This window comes from Canis lupus, chromosome 7, assembly GCF_011100685.1.
Source record: "Canis lupus familiaris isolate Mischka breed German Shepherd chromosome 7, alternate assembly UU_Cfam_GSD_1.0, whole genome shotgun sequence".
In the NCBI taxonomy this organism is placed as follows: domain Eukaryota; kingdom Metazoa; phylum Chordata; class Mammalia; order Carnivora; family Canidae; genus Canis; species Canis lupus.
Window position 1 is genome coordinate 6,768,800 of NC_049228.1, and position 15,543 is coordinate 6,784,342.

Below are 15,543 nucleotides of genomic sequence, written 5' to 3' on the forward strand. Positions count from 1 at the left end.
GTTTTCTATCTGGCGGAGAGGACCCTGAGCCCATCTCACACTCTACAGAGCAAACTCCCGAGAGACAGTGCTCTGACTGTCCTCACTCAGGCCTGCCGAGGCTTCCAGACCACGTTGTTGGGCGTGGAACAGCCAGGCTGGGGGCAAGGCAGGCCCCTGCTCGTACTGCGTGCCCCCACGGGCTGCCCAGAGCCGGAGGAAAGAAGGGGCTGACCTTTGGGAGTCATAGCAGACGAGTGACAGGCCACACGCTCCAACCCAGACATGACACATACTAAAAAACTGATAAACAAGAGCAGATTAATGGAGTGGCGACAAGACACGGGGAAAGTTCAGATGGGTTACACGTGATCGGCAAAGGCGTGGACTATCGACTCTGGGGCCGCTGGAACTTTGACTCCTCAGGAATATTTCTCTGTCTCTGCCAGGGGACTCGATGCTGCAGAGGCCCGGCCCCGGGGCGGACTGGTGCTCCATCCAAAAGTGTATGCTGGGTGCCTCTGGTCCTCTCTGGCAATAAGCCAGCGCCCCTCTCCGATGCGCCCTACAGGGACCCCAGCCTTGTGGGGGCTGGGAGCACCATGGGGTCAGAGAGACTCAGACCTGGCCTTGGAGGTGACACTGGGATTCACAGCGCGGGATCTGGAGAAGCCGGGTGGGGCGGAGGGGATGGAAGACAGATTGGAGGGGAACCTGGGGGATGGAAGTCAAGGAAGACTAGAAAGAGCCTGTTCAACAGGTGAGAAAGGGAACTTCGGGCATCAGACGAGAAAAAAAACTCAGCATGCCAAGGACAGCCAACTCTAGTCCTGGCTTTGGCTCAAATCAAGTGTGGTTTTGAACAAGCCACTTCTCTTTTACGGTCTTGACTTTATTTGCCCCCCTCGACTCCCCCTAAAATGAAGTGCTTAGGTTGGATAAACTCTAAAAACACCTTTACTATTAAATTTTTTTTTTTTAAATCCAGGTTTATCAGTCCCTCCCTAAATGTCTGGACTTTTCTGGGCCCTGCCAAGCTCAGAAACCAGGATCAACAAGGACTTTTCTGGCTAGGTGTGGGGCATCCCTCATTAGATATTCCCTGCCTCTTCTTACTCCCCAGCCCCCCTTCATTTCCCCATATGCAGATGGCTTTGTTTCCCAAACCTGATGGATGCTGACAGGTATATTGTCTCAGCATCACCAGACTGCCAGAGGCTGCTTAAGTCAAATGATTTTCTTTCCCCTAATAACTTGGAGGATTTTTTTTCCTCTTAAAAGAAAAAAAAAAAAAAAGATCTTTTTTTTTAAATGCCTCTTTTTTACCTTAAAGAGACAGAGTGTCATTTATCTTCCTCTTTAGCCCAAAGTCAAATGAAAGGAATGTTAAACAAAGACCAGCCTGCCTTGGAGCAGTCATTTGTGACTGGAGGCTGGGGAGAATGGGATGGGCCTTGGGGACCATCTCCAGAGACTGGTGATTGACAGGCTGAGGGGAGGTGGGGAGGGGGGTGGCTGGGATCTGAACTAGAGCCAGGAGGAGAAGCACAGCCACCCACAGAGGCAGGGGAATCGGGGGCCAAGTGGGGTGGGATGCCCCCCAGATAGGGGGTAAGAGGCTGGCTAGCAGGCCAGAGTGATCTGTGGGGTTAGTCCAGCCAAGCGCAAGAAGGTGGGATGGGTCTGGTGGGCAAAATCAAATAGCCTCCACGATGGGATTCCGTGACCCCAAAATTATCCTGGCCTTTGGAACAGACCTAAAGGCTGACGACAACTGCCTTCTACCCTCTAATCTGTATTGTTTTTAATGAGCAATTAGCCATGATGGAGTGATCCACAGTAACCAACAAGTGCTTCAAGCTCCTCCTAGTGATAAATATCCTCACAGGATGAAGATAAATAAAAATGCATTCCTTGTTCTCGAGACTCCCAGGATCTAATAAAGAGAGCTAGACAGGAAAAGAAAAATAACAGGGAGCAACGCCAGTGAGCAAATGCCTGACGATGATGGTGGTGCCAGGAATTCAGGCATCCGTCAGGGCTGGGGAGGGAGAGAGGGAGGGCGGGAGGACTTCCTGGAGGGGCTGTCACTCTCAGTGGTCCTGTAATGGGTGGTCCCATCTCATCAAGGGTTGCAATCCGACTGCAGGACGGGACAAGGGGACACAGATTAAAGGTAAGCGGGAAAGTTTGCTTAGCATGTGATAAAACTTGGAAAAAGGCAAATTGTCCATATCGAAGAAGAGTGATAGCATTGCCACTGCCCGAGCCTAGAGCACTACTAAGATTTAAGTATTCGGAGAAGGAAAAAAACATTATATGGTCTCATTCATTTGGGGAGTATAAAAAATAGTGAAAGGGAATAAAGGGGAAAGGAGAAAAAATAAGTGGGAAATATCAGGGAGGGAGACAGAACATGAAAGACTCCTAACTCTGGGAAACGCACTAGGGGTGGTGGAAGGGGAGGAGAGTGGGGGGTGGGGGTGACTGGGTGACAGGCACTGAGGGGGGCACTTGACGGGATGAGCACTGGGTGTTATTCTGTATGTTGGCAAATTGAACACCAATAAAAAATAAATTTATAAATAAATAAATAAATAAATAAATAAATAAATAAATAAATAATAGCAGTTTTAAAAGGATGAAATAAAATTTAAAAAAAAGCTTTAAGTATTTGGATTGCTTTCAGACTTAATGGTAGTCATACTCAGAGTCAGACCTAACTTCTACAGAATGCTTACTGTGGCCAAATACCATTCTGAATGTTTTCTATGCACCATCTCATTTGATCTTCAAAATAAAATGAGGAACGTTATTCCCCACTTTAGAGGTGAAGAAACTGAGGCACCAAGAGTTTAAGAAACTTGGCCTAAACTACCTAATCTACTCTGTAAACATTAATTTCTTTAGCTATTAAATGACAATAATAACAGCTCCCACCTGACAGGATGCTGTTGTGAGGATTAAATAAGAAACTGAATGGGAAGCACATAGTAGGTGCTCAATAGATATTAGCCTGAGCGTCATGAAAAGTGGCTCTGGGAAAGAGATGCACTCTGTTTTGGGTCTCTGTGAACTCAGAGAGTAACATTCCTGCGCCAAGGGAAGTATAATTGGAAAGGCGGGTGGGATGACATCAGGAAAGGCCTGGAATGCCTGCATTGTGCCTTGGGAAAGGGTCTGTGCTGTTCTCTATATCCTCCTCTCTATTCTACTTCGCCACTGCCTTCAAATCAACTCCTAAGTCCCTGCAACCTCCTGCTGCCCCCTCTGCTTCCATTTCGGATGCCTCTGTCGGCTAGGATGCCCACAGCAGTGCCCACGTTTGCAGGTGACACCCAGGGCTCCCCAGAGGCTGATCTCAGCAAGGGCAGGTGCAGCAGAGCACATGCCCTGACACTTATCTCATTGCTGTGTTTTAGGGCAGTAACTGTCCCAAAGAAGCTGTCTTCTCTTTCTAAGAGATTCTGGAGGCAGAGAAAATTGACCTCAAAGTGCCCCCAGAAAGTGGCCGAGTCCTCTGCTTATCTGCACAGAAGGGAGGGCCGCCTGGGCTCCGGCCTTACCTGGCAGTCACCTCAGGAGCCTGAACAAAGCTGCACTTTGTGTTCAGGGGACACTTTCTCAAGCAGCAGGGGAGGTGGGGGGAGGGTAACTGACTTGCTCTGGGGCCAGCTGGCTACAGAAGAAGGGTCCCTCTGGCCCCTCCTAAGGAATGTGGCTGGTCAGCCTGATGCCATGGAAAGAAGCCCAGGCGTAGGAGGGAGAAGATTAAGGGCCAGACGACCCTGAGTTAAGTCCCTGCTCTCTCTGGACTAGAGCCCATCGCCCATCGGAAGGCAGCAGAAGGCAGTGGTCGAGAGTGAAGCCCGGAACCTTTCTCCCTAAGCTTGATTCCTGGCTGGGGCATTAGGGAGCTTGTGTGACTTAGGCAGGGGACTTAACCTCCACCAGCCAAATTTCCTCATTGGTAAAATGGGCTGGTGCAGGATTATGCATGGATACACGCTCAAAACTTAGACGTGGCGCATGAAGCGTTGGATGTGCATCCCAGCACGGCTACCCCACTACTACCACGCAGGCGTGAAGGGTCAGCGAGCCCTTCCAGGGGCTCCTCCCAGCCTGTGCTTCTATTTCCCTGCACTATGAGTCCCGCGTAGATTCCGACCTCACTAACCTTTGCCCAGCGCTTACTGCGTGGGAATCTATTGTCGCATTTAATCCTCCAACGAGTCCTGGGAGTCCCGATGTCAGTATACTCGTTAGGAAAGTTGCTGATCACAGCCCCGAGAATGTAAGCAGAGTTCTCAAGGACACACAGCTAGCACAGGGCACAGCCAGGATCCACGGGTGGCCCCACCCGGTCCCCTTTCCACTCTAATCCATCTGCAGTGGGGAGAAATGACCAGTCCTGTGATACTAAGCTGCCACGTCTGGCCACGATTTCGGGCCAAGGCTCTGGCTCCAGGCTGACCCGGTTCTGCACCCAGTGTGAATGCTGAGTGCGTCTCAAGGGTGGGCAGGGGATTTGCCAGTGAAAATGTTACCAGCTGAACCAGCATGAGCCAGCCATACTGGGGCCCAGATGGGAGGGGAAGTCAAATTAACCCTCTCATTACAAGCCTGACCTGTGGCGGGATGGGCAGTTGTGAGCCAGCGAGAACTCTCAGCCACACCTGCAGCCGCAGTCTCCTGGATTTTCATCGCCTCCGGCCCACCCTGGGAATGCTGCACGGGCCCCGGGGTGCCAAGATGTGATGCACACAGGAGCACAGGCACGCAGGCCCGTACTCACACCAGGGACAGAATTAGGGACCTGGTGCAGATCCTTGGAAAGAAGAAGAGTTAGTGGAATATGTGGGTCTTCTTATGCTGAGCCCCCTCCAAGGAGGGTCCTGGGGTCAGAGGCCAGCATCTGGAGTCGTGATGAGACTGGTCTCTGCAGATCTGTCTGGGGCTTGCCTGGTAACCTAGAGACTGGCCTTGGCCCTGTCAGTGAGGAGGGCTCTGAGCACAGCAAGGAGAGCACTGGGGACTCGCTGAGGCCTGGTGGCCTAGGGTTGTGTGGGGGGCTGTGGGATGGGGAGAGGAGGTACAGCTCCCCGGAGAGCCTGTGTTCTTGTTCTATTCTTGCAGGGCACCTGGGGGAGGCAGGGAGGAGCACAGAAGGCAGAGTCAGAAGGAGACCCAGCGGGTGGGGGTGGGAGGATGCAAGGGCTGCTGAGGGAGGGAAGGAGGCACTGTCGAAGTCTCTGGATGGTCATCAGCCAGATGTGGAGACCATATGGAGGAGAAGAGCTGGAGGTGGGCGTGGGGGAGAGGAGGACGCAATGACAGGAAGAGGGCTGGGAAGGGCACCAGAGGCGCGTAGAGAAGAGGATCCCCTCCACTGGCCCAGGTGTGAGGCCGGGTAGGATGCCAGGCACTCTGCTCAACGCTCTGCTCACTTCCTCTGCTTTATGTTCCTCCCAAGATTCGACATGACCCCCCCACCCTGCCCCAGTACAAGCCCTGCTCTGCACCAGCCCTCAGGCCTCCTCTCCTCCTTTAAATCCTCAGGTTCACGGCCGCAGAGTGACCATATTCCCAAGACCGCAGTGGTGGACACAGGAGAAATCTCTCCGAGGAAATAAGTGGGTATTCCTGGGTCTCCTTCCATGTCTCTGGGATGCAAGGAAAATTGGATCTGGGTGTTCTCCCCCACCCCGCCGCCCCCCAGCTGACCTGGCATCTCCCTGGTACTGGGGACTCTCTGGCCAGGCCTAGCCAATTGCTGTCTTCGGGGGAGCTGGGTCAGCTTGGAGCCAGCTGCCGTTGGAACCTCACCCTCCGGCAACTCCGTGGGAGCTCCCAGGGCCAGTAGAAAACAGAACTCAGTGGCACGCCGACCAGCCTCCAGCAGTGAGCAGACTGGCTGACCCAGCAGAAATCTTTGTGGGGAGGTGTATGGTGAGTGATGTGGAACATCTGGAGACCCTTTACCTGAAGAGGACGCGGGAGCTAGACTGAGGAAGAATGCAAAAGAAGGCTAAGGGGTGAGCACGGGTCAGGGGTGGGGGACGGGGACATGCTAGGTCAGGGACAGTGGGAGTCTTCCACCCATGGCCATTCGGTCATTTGTCCCAGCTCAGCACCTGACAGTAAGACGTGGATTCAAGGATGGAATATACCCCATTGCTGGGCAAATGGAGCCATTCCTCTTGAGAGGAGGTCCCCTCCTTCTTCCCCCTTGATCCCTCCCAGGGCTGGTGCGTCTGCCACCCCCAGTAGTCTGAATGGGAGCCACAAAGGCTCCAGCATGCCAGGAGGAAAGGACAGAGGCCACCTGGCCTGCAGGAAGACAAAGAGATAAAATGACCTCTGAAAGGTCCTCCTGGGGTGGACAAGGCCTAACTTTGTTTGTACGCTTCCAAATTCTAGGCAACCCAGCGAGCTCTATATCCTGCTCTGTTCTGGCCTCTGCTGGGAGGTCTGGGGCCAGCTGCCTGCACACCAGTAGTCACTGTTCTCCTGGGGAAAGGGCTGGAAATCTGGAATGGTGAGTCATGGTCCCAGTGGGGGATGGCAGCTACAACCTGAGGCCCCCGGGGCAAGGGTCAGGCTGGAGAAAGGATATAAGAAAGGCAGTCTTCCTAAGGGAGTGTCTAGGAAAACCTGACAGCCCAAGACGGAAGACCCTACAGTTCAAAAGATAGTTAAAAGATACCTAGGGACTCATCAGGATGGTTATAGGGTTGGACACGGGTCGGCCTCCCACTGAGTGGTATCTTGGGGTTTTGTTTGAAGTGAATTGATGGATGGCTCAATTCTGTTTCTGTCTGAAGCAACCAGCCTGATGGACCCTCCTTCCACCTCATATTCGTCTGGTGCTTTACAGTTTGCAAAATGCTTTCAAAGTCAGGTAGATCTAAGGCACAGACATCTGCTAACGGGTGAAGACTTACTGCCACTTCACAGGTGAGGTAATGAAGGTGGAAGCATGGCGCTTCTGGCATTAGTTCCCTTCAGCATTTCCAATCAGATGGTAAGAGCCAGGTTAGATGGACCTAGCAAAGCCTTTTAAATGCAGGGGAGGGGAGCACTGCAGAGGGAGACCAAATGGCCTCTGATTAACTCTGGGCCCCATCCACTTCCATGGGTGTGAGCCAGGCTGTGACCACTTTGCTTCTTGTATCCCCCGTACATCCAAGCATACCCTTACTTGCCAGAGCAGGAGCCTTGGTCAACCCCATTGTGGGCTTTGAGGCTACACGACAACAGGACTTGGGGGACATGGAGAATAAGACCCAAATATCTTGAGCTCATAGAGAATAAGACCCAGAGACGATGAGCGAGAAGGTCAGAATTAGGTTGATACCAGTTGCAAAAGCCTTGAGACGATGGGAAATAGAACTGGAAAAAGCCCCAATGTGGGAAACAGCCAGGCAAGGGGTACTGCCCAGAGAGATAGAAAAGTGCCAAGGAAAGGGGGATTTTACTCGGGGGAAGTAAGTGACTGAAGACGCAGGGGGGAGGTTAGCGCTTGGTGTGTCTGGCATGCAGCCCACGCCGGATCAAAGGCTAAACCCTGGAGCTGAAGTTCTCTATCACAATTATGCATCCGATTACGTCCCTGACTTGCTCAAATACCTAAACTTTGCTCCCCCTCGGTGACCGAAGTCCAACCCTTGAGCGTGCCATTGCAGATCGTTACACCTGGCCCTCCCTGCCTCCTGCCTTCCCCCCGGAGCCCTGGGCTCTGGGGTCCTGGACACAGTGTCCACATAGACAGTCCTGGCTGTTGCTGGGGAGCAGCCTTCAGCCTTTTCTCCATCTGAGCTCGAATGCCTACTCTTCTTTGATGCCTTTTCCCACGTTCCCAGGCCAAGTCGCTCGTTCTTTCTGCTTTATGGCCCTCGGCTCGCGGTCCGGAGTTCCGTCCTGGTGCCCTCCTGTGGCATTCCATTTGTTAATACGTGGCAGGATGTGACATGCATCTTCGTATTCTTCCCACCTAATCCATTCAGAGTCCTAACTTATAATTAGTTCGGCATAGTGCCTAACTTATAAATGACGTGCCGCGAGTTGAGGACTGGTTACGGAGCGTGGATCCCAGAACCATACTATTCACACAGGGGTTGAATCCCTGCTCTGCCTCTGATTAACTGCACACCCTTCCCTACTCCGTGCCTTACTTGCTTCGTTTGTAAGATGGGGATAATAATTATAGATACCTCACAGCATCATTATGAGGATTAAAAGAGTTAATATATGCAAAGCTCCAGGACACTGGCATTTAGTAAGCACTACATAAGTGTTTACTAGAATAATTATTATCTTTTGAATGAATGAAGAAACAACACGGAATTAGCAAGCTGGTCACATTTTTCCTTAGTGAGCTCAGAAGAACTCAGAAAGGCTATCATTTGGTGTAGGGGTGAAGAGGAAGGTTCTGATGGAGTGAAACAGGGAAATGACGGCTTGGGCCTGCAAAAAGCCTCATCAGCGGGCCTTAGAACTAGACCAGTGGTTCTCTAAGTGTGGTCTCCAGACCAGCTGCATCAGCCCCACCTAGAACTTACTAGAAAGGCACGTGCTCAGGCCCCGCCCCACCCCAGGGCTACGCAGGGTGTATAAATCACAAGCTCTCAGTGATTCAGATACACCCTCCAGTTTGAGGCTCACTGGGCCAGACTTTGTCCGTCTCTTATTATCTGCATATAGCGTGTGCCCCAAGCTTTTAAACCTGCTATTTAAAACAAGTTTGGGGCTCTGGCCAGGGGACCGGGGCAAGCATTAGGGAGAAAACACTCGTGCTGAGAGTGGACTGCGTACTCTGAATCTAGCACAGTCTCTGCCATTCAGCAGGAGACCCCAAGTGCCCTTTCATATCCTCTTTCCTCCTTTTCCTTCAGAGAAGTGGTACCAGAGGGACGAAAGAGGAAATCCCTGCTCCCAGTACACTGCTCCGGGAGGAGAACCCCGGAGCTCTTTGTGGTGGCGGGGAGGGCAAAACCTGCAGCACCCCGGTGTGGAAGGCTGGCTCTGAGAATCGGCGCACACGGTGTGCACCTGGACACATGTTCTTCCCTGGGCACGGACACAGCGTGCACGGGGACTTGTCCCTCTCTGCTGGACCCGGAGCTCGGCGAGAGGAACAGGTGGGGAAGAATGAGGGAGGAGAGCTTGGCTGGGGCCCAGCGCTCCTGACAAAGGTTTACTCAGTGAGTCAGGCTGGCCTCAGCCTCCCCCTGAGGATGGCCTAAAATACCAAATGAAGGAATAAATCTTCAGGGGGTGGGGGTGGGGGTGTTGCCTGCCTCTGTCTTCTCTCCAATGGGTCCTTATGCTCGAGAGCTAGCAGGACTCCCTTGCCTCACACCGCACCTGGGCCCTCTGCCCCCTGGCTGGGAACCCAGTGCGGAGGGCACCGAGCGAGGCACAACTTGAGCACCTGTATGGGGAGGATGGGAGGAGACGGGGAGTTCAGGTGGCTCACCCCTTCAATATCCCCGATTTAGGCTGATTTAGGGCAGTGGTTTGCAAGGTGTGGTCCCCAGAAGGAGAGCATCAGCGTCCGAGGAAAGCACATTTTCAGGCTGGTCCGGTATCCATTAAATCTGAAACTGCAGGGGCGGGGCCCAGCGATCCCTACTCTAGCAAGGTCTCCAGGGGATCTTGATGCAGGCCCAAGTTTGGGCAAGTTTAGGGCAAGTGTTGAAGTCCTTTTCTCGTTTCTAAGAAAAGGCACATGTGTCACCCTACAACAGAGAGGCCTCCCCCCAGCCCTGGCCTCTCCCCCCCCACCCCAGTGACGGCGTGTTGTGCAGGGGCCAGAGAGAGTCTCTGGTGACAGGACAGGAGGTAAGACCCTGTGGGTGGTAAGGCGGGAAGGAGGGAGGCGGGGAGGCTGCCAGGACTCATTTTCTAGTAACGTGAATGCCCAGAGGGGGCCTAAGCCTCCCCGCCATGGAAACTGGTAAATTGCAGGATGATGATGGTGATATTACCAATAATGATGATAATAGCACCAATAACGTGAGGTCAGACAGCCACTTTCCCGTCTTCGGTCAAGGGGTAAGGTTGCGGCTTTGGTGCATTTGCTTCAGCCTTAGAGGAAAACCTGGATCTCAGCCAGCTCTGCTTCCACACCGGGGGCAGGGGTGCCGGTGCAGCCTGGGCCTCCTGGTCCTGGGTCCTCCCTCCCTTCTGCTGGACCCTCCCTGTCATCAGTCGATCCCCCCCCCCCCCGCCCCTCCTGGAAGGGGAGTCTGCCCTGAGTCTGGGCAGGTGAACGGCTGGGGAGCAATACCCGCCTTCCACCCTGCAAAAGATCATCAGGTGGGGAGTCAGTGTGCAGACAAGGTGCCAGCCGGGGAGGCCGGGAGACAGCCAGGTGGGCATCCGGAGCGGATCACCCCGGGGCCGGGGAAGGCGCCAGGGTCCTGCGGGCCCCCCAGGCCTCTCGGGAAAGCCGGGAGAAGCCAGAGACTGGAAGCCCACGCGTGTTGGGGTAGGCGGCTTCAGCAAATCCAGAAAGACTTTTAAGCTAGAGTCTTCCCTTGGAGATCAGGTCCTCCCTCCCTCTCCGGGAGCAACCCGGAGATTCCGAATCTCAAGGAGAGAAAAGGTCATCTGGTAGCGATCCCCTTCCACGTGAGCCCCCGCCACCCACGCAGCCCATCTTTCTCATTCTTCACGATTTCCCAGGATGAAATATTTCCCCAAATGCGACAGCGTTTCCAGGAGGATCAAAGGAAACAACCAAATACCCCCCCCGGCCCCGCGTCTCTAACCTGCGCCTCGGCCGCCCCGCCCCCACCCGGCTTCAAACACGGGAGGAAATTAGCACAAGGCCCCTGTCATCGCAGCGGTGACTTGTGAACATGTGCTTGGCTTGTTTCGCCTCCGCTGCAAGAGGTCTGGGCCAGCTCACTGGGGGCTTGTTTTTTTTTTTTTTTTTTTTTTAAAGAACTCTGTGTATGTTAAAGTCATTAAGGTTTGAAAAGGGGGTGGCGGGTAGGGGAGTAAAGGCCATTATATGGGAAGGGAAGAAAAATGACTTGTCTTCAGGCTGTCAACGGAGGAAACGCCTCTGCGCCGGGAGCGGGAGAGGGGCTGGGGTCAGGGTTCTGGGGGGCACCTCTGTGCCTGGATGGCTCGAGAAGGGGGAGGGGACAGGGCTCATCGCCCAGTCCACGCCTTGGCCGTGGCTGCGGCTGCCTGGACGTGGGGTGGTGCATGTGTTAGGGAGCGAGAGCTAACACTGACCCTGCGCTTTCTAGGCCGCCAAGGGATCCGCATCTACTTTCCAGGGAATCCCCATTTTGCAGATGAGGAGACTGAGTCCCAGGGGATAAGCACCTCGCCCAAAGTCACACAGTTAGCAAGTGGCGGGCCCAGCCTGGAAAGCGGCCCCACGACACCACAGCCCACATCTTTGGAGACTTTGCTCCAGGTCCGAGCAGCTCGATGTATGGAATATTTGTGGCTACTGCCCCCCACCCCGATGCAGCTGCGGGGAACTGGGGCAGAGGCCTCCTCAGCTGGGCTGAGGGCAGGAGAGCAGAGGTGAGGGGGGAAAGAGTCCCAGCTGCTCTGGGCCTGGTCAGGTGAAGCATTTGGTGTCTCCCTTCTATCCAGGACTGAGAGGGGATGAGGGGGGCTGGCTCCTCTGGAACCCCACACTCCCAGCTTTCTATCCTCATCCTTCACCCCAGTGCTCACTCAGCGGGACATCTCTAGCGTCTAGGCCCAAGCCTGTGACTTCTTCTTTCCTTTCAGACCTCAATGCACCTGCACGTTGTTCTCTGGAGCAACATGGTGCATCACAGAAGCTCTGTCCTGCCTGTGGCACCGAGGAGCCCTTCTCACCCCGAACAGCCCCTCCGAGCAGAGGCTGTGGTCTTCCCAGGCAGCTCCCAGGCTGAGAAGAGCGGTGGTAGGAGGGGCACAGGGGAAGGCCCTGACTGTTTCCACATCCACCCAGGTAGGCGGGCCCTCGGGGGTGAGTCCACGGTCCCCAGAGCACATGCTCCGCATCACTGCTCAAGTGACAGCCACTGCTTTCCTTGTTTGGGAAGTTCTGGAAGGATGAAAGTCTGATCCCACTGGCTGCTCCACAGGCCTCCTCTGCCAAAACATACTGTGAAACGACCCCTGACCTCCACCTCATACTTTCTCTGCTCCACCTCCCGTCAGCCCTGTTTGCTCCTCTCCTCCCAGGAGAGAGTTAGACAGCTCGGTAATTTAGGGACCACTAGCAAGAGAGGTGCAGAGGTCAGAAGTCAGCGAGGGGCTGGGAGGGGAATGTCACCCCCGCTCTCTGCTGAGACCCCCTCCTCCTAGAGCCCACCTCTTGCCAGCATCTGCAGACCAGGCTCCGCAGGGCCGGGAAGGTAGGAACTGGGGCTGGGGCCGGGAAGCGCCGGTGCCCGGATGTGAGAATATGTGCCCCGAAAAATAACTCGAGATGCAAGTGCACGCCTCCAACTTTCTTATTTGGAAACTTTGCTAGGAAAGGAGAGGCTACATTCCCCCAAGAAGCTGGCTGATGTCAGAAGTTCTTTCTATGATCTCACATCAGCTCTAGCTCTAGCTGCTGCATGAACAAAAAGCTCATCGACCTAGAATCGGGTCCTCTTTCTTTCCAGGGCCTGCTCTGTCTAACTTGGCACCGAATTCGGCTCCAAACCCAGTGAGCGGCTTGACTCCTTCAGGGAGATGAGAAGCCAGCTCACGTCTCTTCCTTGGGAAATCGGGACCACCAAAAAACCAGGAGAGGGTTGTAGGGCACTTCCACAGCTACTAAAAGGGCCTTGCTTGGCCCCCATGAATGGAGGATTTTGGAAATTCCATTCACGGACAGTTAGCTCCAGAAGGGCTTTGCATTGCCGTCTTCTCGCTCTGCAGACAGTGAAGCTGAGGCAAAGCCCCATCTTCTGCTGGTTGCTGGCAGAAACGAGAGCTCTTCTGCAGACCTCTGCAGTTATGAGAAAGAGGGGCTTGAAGACCTGCCTTAGACTGAGCGGAGCTGGGTCCTCGCCCACCTTCCTGCCCACCGGGAGGGGCAGCCCCGCCTGCCTTTGGGGAGATTCAGCAGCTGGGTGGCCTAGTGAATCAACATAACTTCACAGGGTGGTCACCTCCCTGCCTGGGGGAGCCAGAAGAGGCCAAGGGGCTGGGATCAGAAGAAGGGGCACTTCCCCCTGCCCCCCTCTCCCTTCCAGCCCCTGCCAGGCTGTGGCATGTGGCATGTGGCATCCAGCCAGGGCTGCCAACCTCCTGGCCCAGAAGGAGAGCCTTTCCTCTCTTCCTCCCATGTCCCTGGGGGAACTGGGAAGGCTGAAGCCAGGGTGGAAGAGGTGGAAGGGGGGATTTATCCAGTCTGGTACAGGGAGTGAAAGCTCCTTTGGGGCCCTCTTCCCCTCCAGGGGTGAGGTCAGAAGAATAAAGGTCACAGATGGACCTGCCTTTGGACAAGAGAGGCACATGTGTTCCTGTGTGCCTGGGAAGGAGCGGGGGGAGGTTGGGGTCACCAGGGTCTGACGACTCAGACAGGGGAGACGTCACTCATGGCTTATGAAGCAGACAAGGTTCATCCTGAATCCGGAGGGAGGGCAGTAGAGCCCTATGAAGTCACTTTCTTGAATGTCACTCACATTTCATTTCACCCTCCCTCCTGCCTTTCTGTCTCTTTCTTCCTCTTTCCCCCCTAACCTCCCTGCAGCAGGGGATAGGGAGCAGAGGGAGCCGGAAGAGAGGTCTGCAGGGCCTCTTGGACTCTGCTGACCATCAGCGGCCCCGAGCTGCTGCCGACAGGAGAGAAATGAAGTGGCAGAGACGGAGGGAGGGCAGCTGTCTGCAGCTGCAGCACCGGCCCAGGCCCTGCACGGTGCACCCCGCCCCCCTGCCCGCTGCCTCCTGGTCCCAGGCTGCTGTGGGGAGCCGGGCCAGGTGGGGTGGGCGGAGGTGGGAGGAGGGAGGGGAGGTGTAAGAATGTCACAACTCTTCTGTTCATTTTGCCAACCTGTATGCTTTCTTTAGGCCTTGAGTGTCTCTCAAGTAGTAGGAAGCTAGTCGATTTGCCTGGGGAGGAGGGGGCGGCTGTCTGCAGCAGAGGAGGCAGTCAGGTGGCAGCTACAGCCAAAAGGGTTTTGCAATAATGCCCTGCCTCCCATCCCCACCTCCCGCTTCAGAAACTGGGAAGGTACACCGAGGGCAATCCTAGATAAGGTGGGTGTAGTGTCATTAGCCTGACTTACTCATCACACCCCGGGCCTCCACTGGGGCGGGCGTGGGCAGGGATGGGGACGGGGGACACAGACCGGGGATGAGGCAAGTGGTTACGCTTCAGTCAATTTGGAAAGTTGTTGACATGATAGAGATGGAATGAGAGATGCAGAGCCAGATACTGGGCGCGCCCAGCGAAAGTTGCCGCCCGACTCTCTCATGGGCCCGGCTGCTTTCCCCACTTCAAGAGGTCTGGTGGTGCGGAGACGTCAGGAAGAGCACGTGCACACGTGTGCACACATATACCCATGGCGCAGAGCCCCCCCGCACATGTGTGTGCACACATGCCTCACACACAGCTCACACACACACCGAGGTGGATGCACACACACGCACACCACGTAGCTCCAGGGAGATTCTGGAAAGGATCTTTGGGCCATTCTCAGTAAGCCTCAGCTGCTCCTCCAGCCTCTGGTGGTGGTGGTGGTGGAGGGGGGCGGGGAGCAGCAGATGGTCCCAGCTAAGCAGGCAAGTCTCCCAGTGCCTCTAAAATCAGGGTCTGGGCCCCTCCAAGGCCAACAGTCCAATTAAAGCTTTGTTCCCACAGGTGGAAAGCAAATGAATTCGGGGCCATTCCTTCCCTTCTTTCGGGTATCAAGCCCTCAGCCCTCACCCCCTCCCCCTCGGCATCCTTGCAATTTCCCATATGGACTCCTTGCCGCCCACACTGGGCTCTGAAGATTAGGTTCCTCAGGGGTCACAGACCCCCAGAAAGACCTCCTTCCAAGATGTCCTCTGGACCGTAGGGACCTGCCTGAATGGTTCAAAGGAAAACTTGGGGCTTATAGGCTCAGCCTCCATTAGGGAGCTTCTCTGGGTCCCGGAAGGGGCCCCTGGATATGAAAGCCAAAGATCCCTGGACCTTCCATGGTGTTCTCGTTCCCTTCTCCCAAGAGCCTGAAGAGCTGCAGGGAGATCCTGGTGCCGTACTCTCCCTCCGGAGGCACCTCCTCCTCCCTGCAGAGCTAATGGGCATGACTGGCATAAATATATCCATACATCTCTCTATAAATATATACATCTTTAGCTATATATATCTTTTCTTCTAAAGACTTGGCAAGAATTCCCTAGAAGCCTTTTCCATGACACAATAGAAAACCAGCAGAGTCATCGCTTTGATGGTTCCCACAAATACGGCTTCGGGTTGACCTTCGCAAAGTTCCTTTGAACCCGGCTTCCAGTAACTGAACCCCTCCAGCCCGTACCGGCCTCCCAGCCCCTGGCAACCACAAAATAAAGCTCAGTTTCCTGAAGCTGCCACTTCATTCCTTGTTGGCCTCTGTAGGAAAAAAA

At 54.6% G+C, this 15,543-nt stretch overlaps 1 protein-coding gene across 1 annotated transcript in view; it reads right to left on the reverse strand.

The window, feature by feature from the left end:
• The window catches only part of PLXNA2 (plexin A2), a 205,642-nt gene that overhangs the window by 135,907 nt on the left and 54,192 nt on the right, over window positions 1-15,543 (reverse strand). The gene's annotated exons all lie outside the window — the stretch shown is intronic.